The sequence below is a fragment of the Staurois parvus genome, unplaced genomic scaffold, assembly GCF_062004578.1.
Source record: "Staurois parvus isolate SC_StPar_1 unplaced genomic scaffold, SC_StPar_1.0 ptg000170l, whole genome shotgun sequence".
Taxonomy (NCBI): domain Eukaryota; kingdom Metazoa; phylum Chordata; class Amphibia; order Anura; family Ranidae; genus Staurois; species Staurois parvus.
The window spans coordinates 5,986,821-6,003,032 of record NW_028317966.1 but is presented as its reverse complement, the minus strand read 5'-3'; the positions used below and the strand labels follow the sequence as shown (position 1 = coordinate 6,003,032).

Here is a 16,212-nt window from a genome sequence, read left to right as displayed (position 1 = left end):
ATTGTCACAAAGCACTATTGTATGTTTCACTATTCACATATGCACATTGGATTTATTTAGCACTATATTTGAGTTCATAGTACTGCGCTGCATTTTTTTTTTTTTTTTTTTATGGTTTACATGTGGGAGCACAGTATATGCTAGCTGCAATACTTTACACAATAAACCTATAAACAGTTACATTGGCCTAAAATGTAATTGGAATGGAAATTCTATTGTATTTATCATTGTGATATTGAGAAAGAAATATCAAGTTTCTTATTATTTATGTAATTTGAAATTAATATTACATACCATACAGCCTAATGTTTTATATATTATACAGGGATTCTTAATATAGCATATATATTGGTTAATATAAAAATAGATGCCCTATCATTCATGATAACAATATAAAATAAACTGTTATTAAATTCATTCTAATAACCAGACTGACTATGATTCCAACTTGTCCTTAGTGTAGTAGGTACATTAATATACTGTCTTCTCTGTCCCAGCAAGTCCAGCAGGTGGTGCTGCCATCTCACTAGTGATGTCACCTGGGAAGGGACTGAGTCCTGGGCATGTATCCTGAACACCCTTGCGATAGCTTCTCAATTTTTATATAGAGGAGGCTGAGTTGGGTGTTCAGAGGGGAACCTAATCAACCTTCCTATAGGCCCCAATTAAGCTTACTCTTGGGCATGTAAAAAATATTTATAACCATCATTGGACTCAAAGAAAACAAGAGAGAGAGCAAAGATATGGTTCCAAAAATTGGTATTTTATATGCTTTTTTTATATACGGTATATACCAGCAGTTTGATTTGAGAAGCAATTCATATGCATAGGCTTTGATAGATAAGGCTTAGCAAACAGGCTTGTAAAAGGTCTTCAGGCAGCATAGGATTAGATGTGATATCTTCACTTATTACAGCAGCAGGGTTTTGGGCAACAAGGATTGCATGGATCTGCAGACGGGAAAAACTATATGTTAGAATACTATACATCCAAGTATTAGACATTTATATGCATTCATTTAGACAGTTAGCAGAGGTTCCCAGACTTGGTTTGACGTTTAGGAGTGTTCATGGATTTGCACACTTTTTCAATAAAACTCTACACTACCCATGACAATCAATCAGCATCCATGCTGACGTTGTATGGCTTCAATATATTGAATTTTGAATGGTTGCTATAGGTGGTTTTGCTTTTCACCTCTGAGTATTAAACAAGATTGTGTCATATTGGAAAATGTGTGTTCAGGTGCAATGGGGAAACAATTAGATCTATATAAGCATTTGCCTCTAATCTGATGCATTTTCATTTTCCAACAAATAGCTTATTCACTGCTTTTAAAAGGAAATCTGAGGTTAGACAAACATGGGGTGCGCACAGCCTACACTGCCTTCTGAAAATTCTTGCTCCATTGCTGTGTGGTCAAACTTCCTCATCTGCATATTGTAATCAATCACAAACCCAGAAAGCACTGAACATTTTGATTTATCATGAGAGCCAAGCAACTAGCATTTTGGAAGGAAGAGTCACCTATGGCATCCTCCATACTACCACATTACAAGTTTCTTTTAAACAATTATTGGTTTGATGAAAAAGTAATGTCGGTAGGTAGCTTGGATAGAAAAGCTGCCATGCTTTTGACCAGAAGAAGAGAAGTAGAACAACATGCAGTAGGGCCCGTAGTTGGCAAGTGTGCCTCCTTCAAGCAGTCATCTGCCATTCTTATAGTCAACACCATTGTCTAATGTTAGATTTGTGCACAGAGATTTAAAAATCTTAACCACTTGAGTATTGGCATGCATATACTACTTCATTACTATGCCATTTTTCATTTTTCAGTGCTGGTATAGTTTGACTGCCAATCATTCAGTTATGCAACACTGTACCCAAAAATAAATGTTATGTCATTTTTGGAGATAGACAGAGCTATCTTTTTGTGGTATTTAATAACTAGTGGGTTTTTACATTTTAATTAACGTGATTCTAAAGGCTCAGTTTTTATTTTTTAGAAATAACAAATATGTCATACTTACCTGCTCTGTTCAATGGCACAGAGCAGCCCTGATCCTCCTCTTCTTGGGTCCCCCACTGGCGCTTCTGGCCATTTCCCTCTGCAGAGTGCCCCCATAGCAAGCCTCTTGCTACTGGTGCACTCAAACATGCATGCTCCCGAGGCGGCTCTGTCTGTCCATAAAACACACAGAGCACAGCTTGGCCCCCTCCCACTCTCTCCTCTGTAGCTGTGATTGACAGCAGTAAACGCCAATGTCTTCCACTGCTATGTCTGAGCCAATGAAGAGCGAGAGAGCCTTTGCTCTTGTGTACAGTGCTGGATTGAGATTGCGTTATGGTAAGTATTTAGGGGGGGCTGGGGTTGAAGCTGCTTGCAAAAGGTTATTTACCTTTATGCATGAGGTAAAAAAAAATCATCTGCCTTTACAACCATTTTAAATAAAGGAGAAGAGACCCAAACTGTTGAAAAACCTTATTTTTTTGCATTTCTTGTAGCCCTAAAATTCCTTCTAAAATTGTTTAGCTTTAGGCTATTTTCACATTGCAAGAACTCAAAATTCAGTGCATTAATATGCATTGTGTTAAGACAGCCCATTCATTTGAAAGAGTTTCCTACCACACCAAATTGCAAATTCGTAATGCAGTAAACCACATGTCATGGTAGTGCATTATTATGTGCTGTGGTGTGCCTCAATGCACATTTCTTAGAGTGGCATTAAGAATAAATTGCACCACGGCATACCAATGCACAACACATCTTTTTGCACTTTAAACTAATATGTGCTTTTCCCACAGTGCAAAGATGTAAACTGAGCCTAAGGCACAGTATATACAGTACAGCAGTCAGGGTGCAGTGGTTGGGACTACAGTTGCAAGAAAAAGTATGTGAACCCCTTGGGATTACGTGGAGTTTTGCTTGAATTGGGCATAAAATGTGCTCTGAATGTCATCTAAGTCACAACAATAGAAGAACACAGTCTGCTGAACATAATACTACACAAACATTAGATGTTGCCATGGTTTCATTGCAGATAACATGTAAACATTCACAGTGCAGGGAGGAAAAAGTATGTGAGGCCCTAGCTTAATGACTTCTCCCAGAGCTAATTGGAGCCAGGAGTGAGCCAACCTTGACTCCAATCAGTGTGATGATATTGGATGTGTTGCTGACAGCTGTCCTGCCCTTAAAACACACACCTGTTTTCGGTTTACTGGTTTCAAGAAGCAGTGTCTGATGTGAACCATGCCTCGCAGAAAAGAGCTCTCAGAAGACCTACGATGAAGAATTGTTGACTTGCATGAAGCTGGAAAGGGTTACCAAAGTATCTCCAAAAGCCTTGATGTTCATGTGTCCACAGTAAGACAGACTGTCTACAAATGGAGAAAGTTTAGCACTGTTGCTACTCTCCCTAGGCGTGGTCGTCCTGTAAAAACGACTGCAAGAGCACAGCGCAGAATGCTGCATGAGGTAAAGAAGAATCCCAGAGTGTCAGCTAAAGACCTACAGAAATCTCTGGCACATGCTAACATTTTTGTTGACACATCTACAATAAGGAAAACATTAAACAAGTATGGAGTACATGGGAGGACACCACGGAGGAAGCCATTGCTGTCCAAAAAGAATATTGCAGCACATTTGAAGTTTGCAAAAGAGCACCTGGATGTTCCACAGCACTACTGGCAAAATATACTGTGGACAGATGAAACCAAGATTGAGTTGTTTGGGAAGAACACACAACACTATGTGTGGAGAAAAAAAGGCACAGCACACCAACATCAAAACCTCATCCCCACTGTAAAACATGGCAGAGGGAGCATCATGGTTTGGGGTTGCTTTGCTGCCTCAGGGCCTGGACGGATTGTTGTCATTGATGGGAAAATGAATTCCAGAGTTTATCAAGACATTTTGCAGGAAAACGTACGACCATCTGTCCGCCAACTGAAGCTTCGCAGAGGATGGGTGATGCAACAGGACAATGACCCAAAGCATACAAGTAATTCAACAAAACAATGGCTGCAACAGCACAGAATACGTCTTCTGGAGTGGCCCAGTCAGAGTCCTGACCTCAACCCGATTGAAATGCTGTGGCATGACCTTAAGAGAGCGATTCACACCAGACATCCCAAGAATATTGCTACACTGAAACAGTTTTGTGAAGAGGAGTGGTCCAAAATTACTCCAGATCATTGTGCAGGTCTGATCTGCAACTACAGGAAACATTTGGTTGAGGTTATTGCTGCCAAAGGAGGGTCAACCAGTTATTAAGTCCAAAGGTTCACATACTTTTTCCTCCCTGCACTGTGAATGTTTACATGTTATGTGCTGTTAAACCATGGCAGCATCTAATGTTTGTGTAGTATTATGTTCAGCAATTCATGCAAAACTCCCGTAATCCCAAGGGGTTCACATACTTTTTCTTGCAACTGTATGTAATGCTCAGAACAGCTTGAAGATTTCAGTGGTCAGGAGTTAGTGTCCCTTATAGTGGTGCTTGGTGGTATGTGACCCTTTAAATGTATGTGGTCAATGGTTTGTGCCCTTTAAATGTTGGTCATCAGTTGTGACTGCTAGTGGTGTTCCCCCCCCCCCCCCCCATAACATCAGTCAACAGTGATGGTTTCCTCCCTAACATTGGTGGTCAGTGGTGGTTCCCCCCGTAACCTCCTTTCCGTGGTGGTCAGTGTGCCCCCTTTCATTGTTGGTCAGTGGGAAGAGTGTTACTCACAGTATTCAAAGGAGAATCAATCAGAGGAGGAAGAAAGAAGAGAATTAGGAGGATTGGTGGCAGTGGAGGAAAGGGCAGGCTCTCATGTGTATACACAAGCTGTATTTACATTTGTGATCACTGTGATTGTCCATCACAGTGATCACAAGACACAGCCACTTGGATCTCTGTGTCTTTTGTCTGAGATCTAATGATGGCTTGATCAGAGACATTACACAGGCATCCTGGCTTCCCATGCCTTATTTCTGCAGTGAAGTTAATAAAGGGCACTCTAGAAAAAGACTGCTATTTCCTTCATTTTTTACAGTACAGCAGTAGTTAAGTGTATAAGCCATTAAAAAAGATGACATAACATTAAAGAAATATACCTCAGCACCTGAAATTAAGTTTAGTTATTGTATTAGATGAAATTGGACTTTGTTAAAGACTTGGTAATGCTCTTTACCTCTTTGGACATGATGGTGATGCTGGCCATGTTGATGATGTTGTTGACTGGGTTTACATGCTAAAGAGACAACAGATTAGATCATTTAGTCAGGTTGAAGAAAACGTGTTCATGAATGCAAGCCATCCAGCAACAAGAAGCTGATAAATTACAATTGAAAAAAAGAAAATTATATCAAAAAGTGGAGTTCATGTTTTTTTTTTCCACTGAATAAACTTTGTTCTCAAAGTCTTATTTTTATTTGAACCATTCAATCCTAATACAACAATAGCTAAAAAAAGATTTTGAAAAATGTGGAGATTAATTTAGGAATATCAGATAGAGATTGAAACCTAACATAGATCAAAGTCAAGTTTTAGTGTTGTCATTTATAATACAGTATATCACAGCAAACTGAAAATGTAGTTCTTTACTTGGTTAAGTGAAAAATACAGATAGGAAAGATAACTGACATTAAATAGTATAAAGAATATTGCTTTTGCTCATACTGAAATATATTGCCAAGAGGCCAGATGCCTTCACAATCCCTTTTTTGGCCATTCACTACTTTACTAACAAGATGCCAAATAATGGCATATATATAGATTACTTAAATGGACACTTAGGGGTTTATTTACTAAAGCTGGAGAGTCCAAAATCAGACTCCCTTCTGCATAGAAACCAATCAGCTTCTAACCTCAGCTTGTTCAATGAAGATTTGGCAATGAAACCTGGAAGCTGATTGGTTTCTATGCAGAAGTGAGTCTGATTTTGCACTCTCCAGCTTTAGTAAATAAACCCCTTAGTATCAGTATTGGGGAAAATTGCCCCGGTTTGAGAAGAGCTACAAGACAAGACTGACCTGTTTGATAACAAAAAAATGAGAAAAATATATATACTGTATATATGGTTTTACCATTTCTTTTGACTATATTAAATAATGAACTTAGAAAGTCACTTACGGTCCTGGCAAGGATTGCAACAGACAGGTGGCTTTTGGCAAGGGTCTTTGCAGGGATCCTTACACTGGATCTTCTGGCTGCAGCATCCACCTTTAACTCCAGACATTGTAGGTGCAAGTTTGGTTGTGTCTATCCCTCAGGACAAAAAAGAGAAGCCGAGATAGTTCTCTGAAGCTGTTAAGTTTACCTGGGTTTGGTCTTTTTATATAGTGGAGTTAGAATTGGGGCAAATTCTTATACCAAATGGTTAGGTCATGGTTAGTTTTACAAGAAGAATAAATATACTCTTTCCTGCAATAAAGTCTACAATGTATTATTAGCCTTTTTGTTGTATTTTGGTGCTAAGCTATAATAAGTGGAACGTTTTATAGATTATGAGACATGGGTATCCTGATAAATAACTTGTTTATTTTGACAATGTCACATGCACAGGTTTTATGCTGACATTATTTTTCATGTCTGTTTAAAATGTAATTGCTTCTAGTAAAAATTAAATAGGTTTGAATACTGGACACATTTGTAATGTAAGCAATCAGCAAAACACTCTATATATGTTTCAAAGGAGTCACATTTTCTATAGTCACCAATGGCTAAATGTATAAACCAAACAAAAACATAGTCTGATAATATAATTTTTGATAGTTGCTACCACAAAGCGAATATTTTATGGATCATTTATTACTATCAAAATACCAACCAGGTTCTCAGATAAAATTAAAAAAAAGCAGCACTTTATTACTAAATGTTAACCTCCCTGGCGGTATGATTATGTCAGGAATTTTGTACCAAAAGCGGTACCATTTTTTTGCATGGAAATTTGGTGTTATGTATTGTAGGCCTGCAATTCTTAGTAATTACTTACTTAAACCTGAGCAAAGAAGACTCTAGTAGACAACCCGGATGTGATAAAGTATGAAACACAGAATCATGAATTATAATCTAATAAATAATATAATTTTATTCAATAATGTAATTAAAATAATGAAATTTGTCAAACAAAGAAAATTCAGTAAACATCCTGAGTGTGATAAATTTTGAAACATGGCACTGCACACAGTCCAACGTCACAGTCAGGGCAATGGAATCTGGTTTCTTTTCGAACTTTCTTTCCATTGCCATCTCTCCTTGAGCAGTACACCACACACATCCTGGTAGGTGCTGCCTTTTTTGTGGTTGGCGGGATGTAGTCCATGAAATGGCGACCAGTCAGGCGTTCTGGATTGACAACGCCAACAGCACAACGTCCAGATCTGTTCATGGCTACTGATGGCGTTTGGTAGTTGATAAAAATCTGCTCAGCCACCTTCCAGATAAACTCAGAATGAATAAGAGGCTTGTCACTCTTTACTCTGTGAAGGATGTACGAGTTCCAAAGGCATTGTTCAAGAAGATACCTGAATATCTTCTTATAATATTTTTTTTGTTGTTTGCGCATAGCCGGGTAAAATGTCATTGCCTGATAGGCTCTGTCCACACCTCCAATGGTGTTATTATAGTCTATCACGAGTTGCGGCTTCAGCACATCTTTCCCACCTCTTGTGTGGACCATGCCAGTGGACAAATTATGCACAGTGCTCATTGGACGCTATGTACTGGATCCAGCTTAGGCGACCCTTGTAGGCCATCAAGCTTTCATCCACACTGACGTCCCTATCTGGCACGTAGGTCTGCTGGAAATTGAACACAATATTTTGGTACACCTCCCAGATGTTTGGTTTTTACGTTTTACGTTTGGGCTGAGAATGCGTGGCCTCATCAAATTCCTCATTGTTAGTGAAGTGTAAATACTTCATGATGAGGGAAAACCGATATTCGGACATAACGGTGACAAAAACCGGAGTGGCCAGTAATTTATTGGTGGTCCAGTACCATTTCTGGAGCGGTTTTCCTACCACGCCCTGCAGAGTCCCAGAAATTTCCAGATGTCCTCTCTGCTCACCGGTTCCCACTTTCGGTTTCTGGAAAACCTGGCTTGCAGCGTAGCGGGTTGCTGCTCTTGGTAGCGGTTGGTCTCCGTGACAATTTTTTGAATTACCTCCTCAGTGAGGAATAATTGCAGGTAGGCCAGAGGGTTGTTACGCTCAACATCTACCTTCATCCCAGGTGATCCAATAAATGGGAATCTTGGGGGGAGCTACATGGTCCGTATCGCAGGCAATAGGGCACCAAGTGCGCACATTGCTGAGGTCAGGAGCAGGATCATCACCGCTGTCACTTGCCAGATCGGTGTCAGTGTCAGACGACAAATCTCCCCACGATTCACTTTCGCTCAGTTTTGCACGCACCTCCACATCGCTGTCGATGTCACTCAGTTGGTCTAAAAGTGCTTTGGACATAATTGGGCACTTTTTTGATGCCATGTTTTATTTTTATGGGCACAAATGCCAGTAAAATGTCAGATCTGAGGTGATCTGAGGTGATATATTGTAATCCTCTCAGATTACAATGTATCATCTCTTTTATATGTATGTGTGTGTGTCACTTTAAATTTTAAAATTCCCTCCCAGTTCCGCTCTCGTGCACCGCGGCTGCTCGCAGAGAGGGGAACCAGGAAGTCAGATGCCGGACAGCGTTCTCGCCAGCAATCACAGCGGGGAACATCGCTGAATCGCGGGGAGAAGGTAGGGGAAGTCCGCTGCATGCTCTGCAGTTTACCCCGAGCGTGACTCGGGGTTACCGCTCCTGGACATGAAAATTAACCCCGAGTCACGCTCGGGAACACCGCCAAGGAGGTTAAATTGACATAAAAACATTTTTGTAGGTTGTTGTCACAAAGTAATGATTGACCTTAATCTGTGCACATTCTTATAGTATTCTTTACAGTCCTGAAAACTTTTTAAAGTCCATTCAAAGTACGTAGTGACCTTGTGAAATTAACTTCCTCAAATAAAACCAAACCCGGCTTGGACAATATTTATTGACTCATGGATATGTTTATTGCAATGTGTATGTGCACTTAGAGTTGATGAAATGAGTAACTATGGTCATCGCACAAACCCCATAAGAGACCCTCTATGATAAATCCTGGGTCCACCTGTTGGTCAGAAAAATCTGCTCCCAAACTGATCCGTCCTGTAATGTGGGTCCCAGCTCCAATACAGTTGTCCAAACATAGATATTCTGCAAGTTCATTCCATATTATTATTATTCAGGATTTATATAGTTCCAACAGTTTTCGCAGCGCTTTACAAAATGAAGGTAGGCATTACAGTTACAATAAAATTTGGTACAAGAGGAAACACAGGGCCCTGCTCATTGGAGCTTACAATCTAGGAATATTCATATCGCCATTTATACAAATGTCCACGACAAAGGTGGAAAAAAGATCCTGTAGCCCAAAATCAAAGTATATATTTAGACACTCCTTTGGGGTATTAATTAGTGAATCATTTATTATTTACAAATCACAAACAGCAGCAGATTCATGGTAAGGGGTTATGATTGTGCAATTGTTTTATAATACTTTCCCTCCATTCCTTTCTTGTACTTTTCCCTCTCTATGGAAAAGCCATCCAGCATCTTTATTAGACTGTAGCCAAACACTGCCTGCTTATTTTTATGATTGTTGTAGTAATCTCCCTGCCTCTCATGAAGTTCTAAGAGCATCTGTAGGATGTCTTCATCAATCAGTGTTGTTTCTAGATGCTACCGGCATCAAAGATGTGGATTCCAGGAAGGACCAGCCTCACTACGTTCACCCTCCTGCTCCTGAGCCCAACTGGATCTTGTCATATGAATTGCAAAAGTTAGTAATTACTACGTTATCAATTGATGTGCAAACTTTTTGCGGATAGTCTCTTACCCTGGTTTTAGAATTTTTAAAGGCATGCATAACTTAATATTGTAAATAGCTTAATATACTGTATTTACTCGCTTGCCTTAATGGGCCAACATAGAAGGGAAAACTTCAACTTGTTATATTGCTTTTGGAGCTCGTCAAAGTAGAGGTGAAAGTACATGGGGTGTAAGCTTATCCTGATACCAATTCAGAGGGCTAGTAAATGTAAAAATGAGCTGCCTCAGCCTACATCCCTGATGCCTTTCGCACCGCCCACTGGGGCTTAGTCATAGGATCATGAAGCCCTGTTGGGCCAGGAAAAATACATCAGGGTGTGTGGTTTGATGGAGACATGAAGGCTGAAGTCGCTCCTTATCATTTATTGGCCTGGATTGGTCGACAGTAGAAGCAATCCTTTCCTCTTTACATGGAAAGGCAAACTCTTTGGAATGGTGGTGGTGTCTTTTGGTGGTGCATCACTGTGGCCCTCTTTTTCCTCTGTGGTGAGTATACGCCATTACATGTCTATTAGAGAGTTCCACCCGATAGCAAAATTTTGAAGAATATAATGGTTAACACCTTACAAACTACTGTAGTTCTTAAGGCATAGTTTACATTTCTTGAACTGTTAGTGCTAGAAGGGATAGTGAACACCACATCCATTACTACCAAATCCAAACCGGACTGGAAGAGGTGGTTTTGGCATTCTACTTACCAAAGCCCACCTTGCACTTAGTCTGCAATACATTTCATGTGCTTTATAAGGGACAGTGGAACATACTAGCTCAAAGCTGTATCAAACATTTCCTAATGTAAACCGCATTCAGTTAAGCAACTAGGAACATATTATGTGTGTGTCCCTACTTAATGCTAATTCAGTTTTCCAGCTTCACTTTCAAATATCATTAATATCCACACTTTTTTAAATGAAATTACAACATACAGAGATGTGCACTCACTGTACATCTCCTCTCATTTGCTGAGTCATTTCAGCTCCTTGCTGATTGCAACCCATGCGTTCCTCTGCTACACAGGGTAGGCTGCTGATGTACTCTTCATCAGCAATAAGATCAGCCTGCGTCAGGTCCTTTGCCATGGCTGAATGTTCATTGCATATATACACACAGGAATCACTGCAGAGGACTGGAGATTTCCTGTAAAGACAGTGCCTAATTAGGATTTCCTGGATTGTTGCATTAATATTCATTTTTTTTTCTTTTTTACAGCACAGGAATAAATGTACACGTGTAAAAACTGCTGGAAGGACATCCCTGAATACATCTTTGTTCCATTTTCTTTCATGCTTCTATGTGGAATGCAAAATTATGGCTCTAGGAGCCGTTGACTGAAAGGGCCCATAGACTTCTATAATCCTATGGTCAAATGCATACAAGAAAAGGTGCTGTATGCATCTGTACACAAGCTGCTTTCTAGACATGGGAAGGTTTTGCCCCCATACCCTCCATCCTGCAAAGTGCCCTCCCAATGTTAAGGTCATGTGGCCTGCTATAAATAAATAATGTGCAGTGCTCCAGAATACACAATTCCTACAGTCAAATAAGTTAATTAGTACAACCCTTTACATAATATAAAATGATTAAAAAAAGTGAACAAACCAATATGATAATATTACCAGTGACCACATAGAAGTATTACCAGAAGACCCATGTATAGTAGATCACATAATGAATAAAGTGCAGTCCACATGGTTTAAAAGTAAGGTATAACATGTATACTCATCAGTCAGTCCGATTTATCTTCATTTCATCTCCAGTATAATCTTCAGTATAGTTCGGGGAAGGAGGATGGGGGGGGGGGGGTCTGGTATATATTTTATAGAGAGCCCCATGCAGTTTTTTTCCTAAAGGAACAGTTCACATTTTTCAAAACAATGTGTACATGTAATGTTTCCTTAAAGGAAAAAAATGCATAAGAGCCACCTCAAAATTCATACTACACCCTTGTACAGTGAATAAGGGGGTTCAGTGAATAAGGAGTCCGGTATGAATTTTTCAGCGGGACCCCATGTAATTTTTACAAACAGAAGCAGGTCAGGAAGGATCCAGCATTTAGCAGTAGTAATATTTTTTTTCACACCACTTTTTCAGGAGTATATCATACTGATGCACAACGTCACATCCCCCATACATAATATTTAAAATATTTGTGTATTTTTAATGTTGCCCTTTAAGCCTTATTAAATACCTGCCTCTTGCTAAACTGTATTTTTTTTTCATTAGTACATGTCCTCCATGGCAGTGCCCAGTGACCCATGCCCTTTTTTAAACAAAAGCTTGCAAACTGGCCTTAAAGGTCATTACAAATGACAATATTCAGCTTCTGTAGATATCAATGAAGTTTGAGCACTATATTAGGAGTTTGCGGATTTCCTGCTTGGTTTGGCAAACGTTCAGCAAACTAAACTTTGCTTTGTTTGCTCTTCCCTAGTGCTAAGTTGTAATAAGTATAATGTTTTATAGATTATGTGACATAGGTATCCCAATAAATATGTTGTATGTTTTGATAATGTCACATGCACAGGTGTGGTGTTACAATATTATTCATGGCTTTGTCATGTTTTTATTGCTTTAGTAAAAAGTAAATAAATTGGAGTAGCGGTTACACATAGTGTATTCTCCAAACTGGAAGAGGAAAGTCAGAAGCTGCAAGCACTGTAGCACACATTTACATACCAAGAAGTTCAGTGGTGTCTTCATACAACGTGAAGTCTTCTCAGGTCCTTCAGATCCTGCTTCGCCATCTAGAATTTGTAAGCCAGCTGTAACTTCCTGATGTTTCACAACTTTCCATTGCCTACCCAATGCGCATTAGTGAGACATGGACAGTGTAGACAGTGGTCCTGTAGCCTTCTGTAATATGTAATGTATATGTTAGGATGCTGAAGGTGTATGGTGGAGCTAGCAGACATCATGCTCATCTAGGTGAGGAATAAAGAAGAGGACCAAGTATCTGCTGGAAAAGGTACTTGCCGCTCCCCCCCCAAAAAAAGTAGCCAAATGTGCTAAAGCAGGAGGGAAAGGTTCAGAATCGAATAAATGCTTGAACATTTACCTGTTCAGCGGGAGCTGATCATTATGTATATAGCAGTATTACTATTATGATTATACATGACAGCTTCCCACTGTCAATGGTTGTTAAGGTCCATCTTTAACAATCAGTGAAGTCACCTTCCCACTCACAAACATGGCTAGTAATTTCCAGCCATGTAAGCAAAGAAGATGGGGACAACAAACAATGTATACAAATGGCATGGGGGTTGTGCCATCATTCATACCATGCTCTTCAGGTCTAGTATGAATTTTAAGAGAAATGGTGCAAGGTCCCCCTAAAATTCTGTTCGGTGTTGTAATAAAGGGGAAACCCCACACAAAAAAAAGAGGCCCCCCCCAAAAAAAAAAAATCATACCAGACCTTTATCCAAGCATGCTGGCTGGCAGGCCAGAAAGGGAAGGCATACATGTACACTCCCCTCCTGAATCATACCAGATAACATTTACTCAACATGGGGTGTACCTTTCTGAGGAGAACCCCTGGTAAGGCAGTTTCTCCCCATGTTGATGAAAACAAGGGCCCCTTCTCTACAGCCTTGGCTTGGGGGTTGTGGGGGTCTGCAGGTGGGAGGCATATTGGGATATGGAAGCCCCTTTTAACAATAAGGGACCCCAGATACTGCCCCACCTATGTGAATAAGTCAGGGGTACAATAGTACCCCTACTCAGTCATCAAAAACATTTTAAATGTAACTAATGTGCTGAGTGTTTTATGATGAACACTGGCTTATACCATATCTGGTAGCCTCCTCAGTTTCTGCTTTGTATTGGAAGTGTGTATTTTGGCTGTTTGCTCTCTCTTTTTTGTACATTGATTTTGCTCAATAAATGTGTTTATGGTTAAAAAAATGTAACTAAGAGACAGACTGAATAGTCATTTATTGAGAAGTAAAATCCCACAATGTACATCCACCATCATTAATGTCATCCAGTGATAGAGACCTGCATCAATCACAAGGCCCAATATCCACTAACCCGCCAAAACAAAAAACCCTGCCCCCTGGGCCCCCTGGGCAGATGACAATTGATATATACAAATGGGCAGGGTCTCTTAGGTGACATCTTTGACCATATATATACATTGACCATATAAATGGTCAATAATGTAATTAGGATCCACGTGATTAGGATTGTGAGTTAGGAGGTCCTTGTCATCAACAAAGGGACAACGCATTTTGCCAGGAGGCTCCACCCCTGGCATAGTACCCTTCTCAACAGAGAGCAAGTGGCTTGGTAAGGTTCAGGACAGGGGCCAAATGGTCTAGTATATAATTTATGGGTACTTCACACAGTTGTTTTTTTTTGTAGAATGCCCCTAAAATTCATAGCAGACCTGAAGGGCATTGTATGAACTAGAGGGGGAACACCATGCCATATTTTTTTTTCTTGTGTGGAGGTTCTCTGTTAACATCTGTGTGAGACACTCATCTAGCAGAAGGGTCTGGTATAGAATAATGCAATCCCTGGCAATGTTGTTTAGAAACAGAAGCAGCCGGGGGGCTGCCATTTTGCTGACAATTTAAAGTGATTATGAAGTCTATTTTTTTAATTAAAATAATCAACAGGTTTATATTTATCTGCTCTGCGAAATAGTATTGCACAGTGCAGCTCTTTACCTTCTCTCCTGGGGTCCAGTGCTGGTGATCTTGGCACAAGCTTTTGAGGGCAGACGCCTGAGATCACTCCTTTGCCAGGATGTGTTTTGACCCCACCCCAGCTCTCTGCTCATTGCATTTGATTGACAGCCTCAGGAGCCAATGGCTTCCGCTGCTATCAACAAAGTCTGTGAGACCAGGAAGACGGGAGAGAAGAACTGAAGTTGGGCACAGCTCTTCATGTAAGGGGTCTTAACACTAATGAAGTTTTTGCAACCATACGTTTTCTTGAACTAGCCTGAACATGGGATTTAAAATGCCCAAGTTGGATACACAGGTAGTGGAGGATGCATAGGAGAAATACGTTCAGTCAGATCACTTGGGGGGATGGGAGAGTCACACTTGACCATGGTGGCAAAGAAGAAAAACTCAATCAATGGCTTGCATCCAGTATTAGGACCAAAGTCAATTAAAATTAAATTAATGGCTAGATAAATATTATATTACTTTGTTAGATACTTGAAAAAGGGTGAAGATAATTTAGTTTGACTATATGTGTATACAGGGGCATATCTGCCACTAGGCAAACAAGGTGTTTCCCTAGGGCGACATTTTCAGGGGGGTAGCGCTGTCCCCAGGCAGAAGGGGTAAAAGACCAGGGCTTGGCAGTTCAGGAGAGCTTGGCAGGGCTCGGACAGGAGGCAGGGCTCAGACGGGAGGTAGGGTTTAGGCAGGGAGGCAGGCTTGGCAATTCTCGAGAAGAGGATGGTGGGCTTGGCTTATGCCATCCTGAGTTCATGGCAAGCCAGCTATATTACCCTCTCTGTGCCTTCCCAAAGCACTGATTCCCTGCTACACCCACTGACATTGGTAAGATCCAGCAGGAAGTGTTCAAGCCCAGGCCCGGACCGATCATCGGGCACACTGGGGCCGCATGACCAAGGCAGCTGCTGGAGCTCTTTGAACCTGCTCCGCTTACCCGGCCTCTCTTCAGCCTTTCGTTCAATTCACTGCATTTGGCCGTCAGAGCCGGAGGGTGGAGACTAGAGGTCAGCTGACCTCTCTCTCTCTCTCTCTCCCCCCCCCCCCCACAGAGGAATTTCTCCATGGGGCTCTGATGAGGGCCAGCAGGATGTGTGCAGATCTTTAATTGGTCCTCACTGAAAGTCAGAGTACAGAGGTCCAAGAGGAAGAGTTAGTGGTGTCGGCCATCAGCGGTCTATAACATCTGTCAAAATCTAGTCCCCTGATATGCCAGCTGGGTAACTTGGAACAGCCGTGTACCAAACATATATCGATGTCACTTCTATGCTGAATTTTGTATCTGAGCCATTTGTCAAGAGCCACACATGTGAGTGTACTATTTGAATTTGTTCAAATAAAATTACACATATTGCTGAAGAGGATTCTGCACTGCTGTTCTTTTTGCCTTCCCAAGCTGCTTTGGATCTCCCCCAGATCTTCACTGGTAGCTGCACGATCCCTTGGCTGTTCTTCACCCTGAGACTTGTCTCCCACATCCCCGCAGCAATTTGAACATTGGATTTGGAAAGCTGGGACCTGTACTGCATTGTATGGGTTTGTGACTTGCTTTTTATATGTAATATTAAAGAAAATGGTCTTTTGGTCTTGGTAAGTATACCATT

General features: G+C 40.7%; 1 long non-coding RNA gene across 1 annotated transcript; it reads right to left on the bottom strand.

Moving 5' to 3' along the window:
- Window positions 1-742: 742 nt before the first annotated feature.
- LOC149462718 (uncharacterized) lies at window positions 743-6,279 on the bottom strand. Its single transcript, XR_016312605.1, has 3 exons — window positions 6,123-6,279; window positions 5,182-5,241; window positions 743-950 (listed from the first exon to the last, which is right to left on the bottom strand). It is a non-coding gene; the product is annotated as an uncharacterized LOC149462718 (long non-coding RNA).
- Window positions 6,280-16,212: the final 9,933 nt, after the last annotated feature.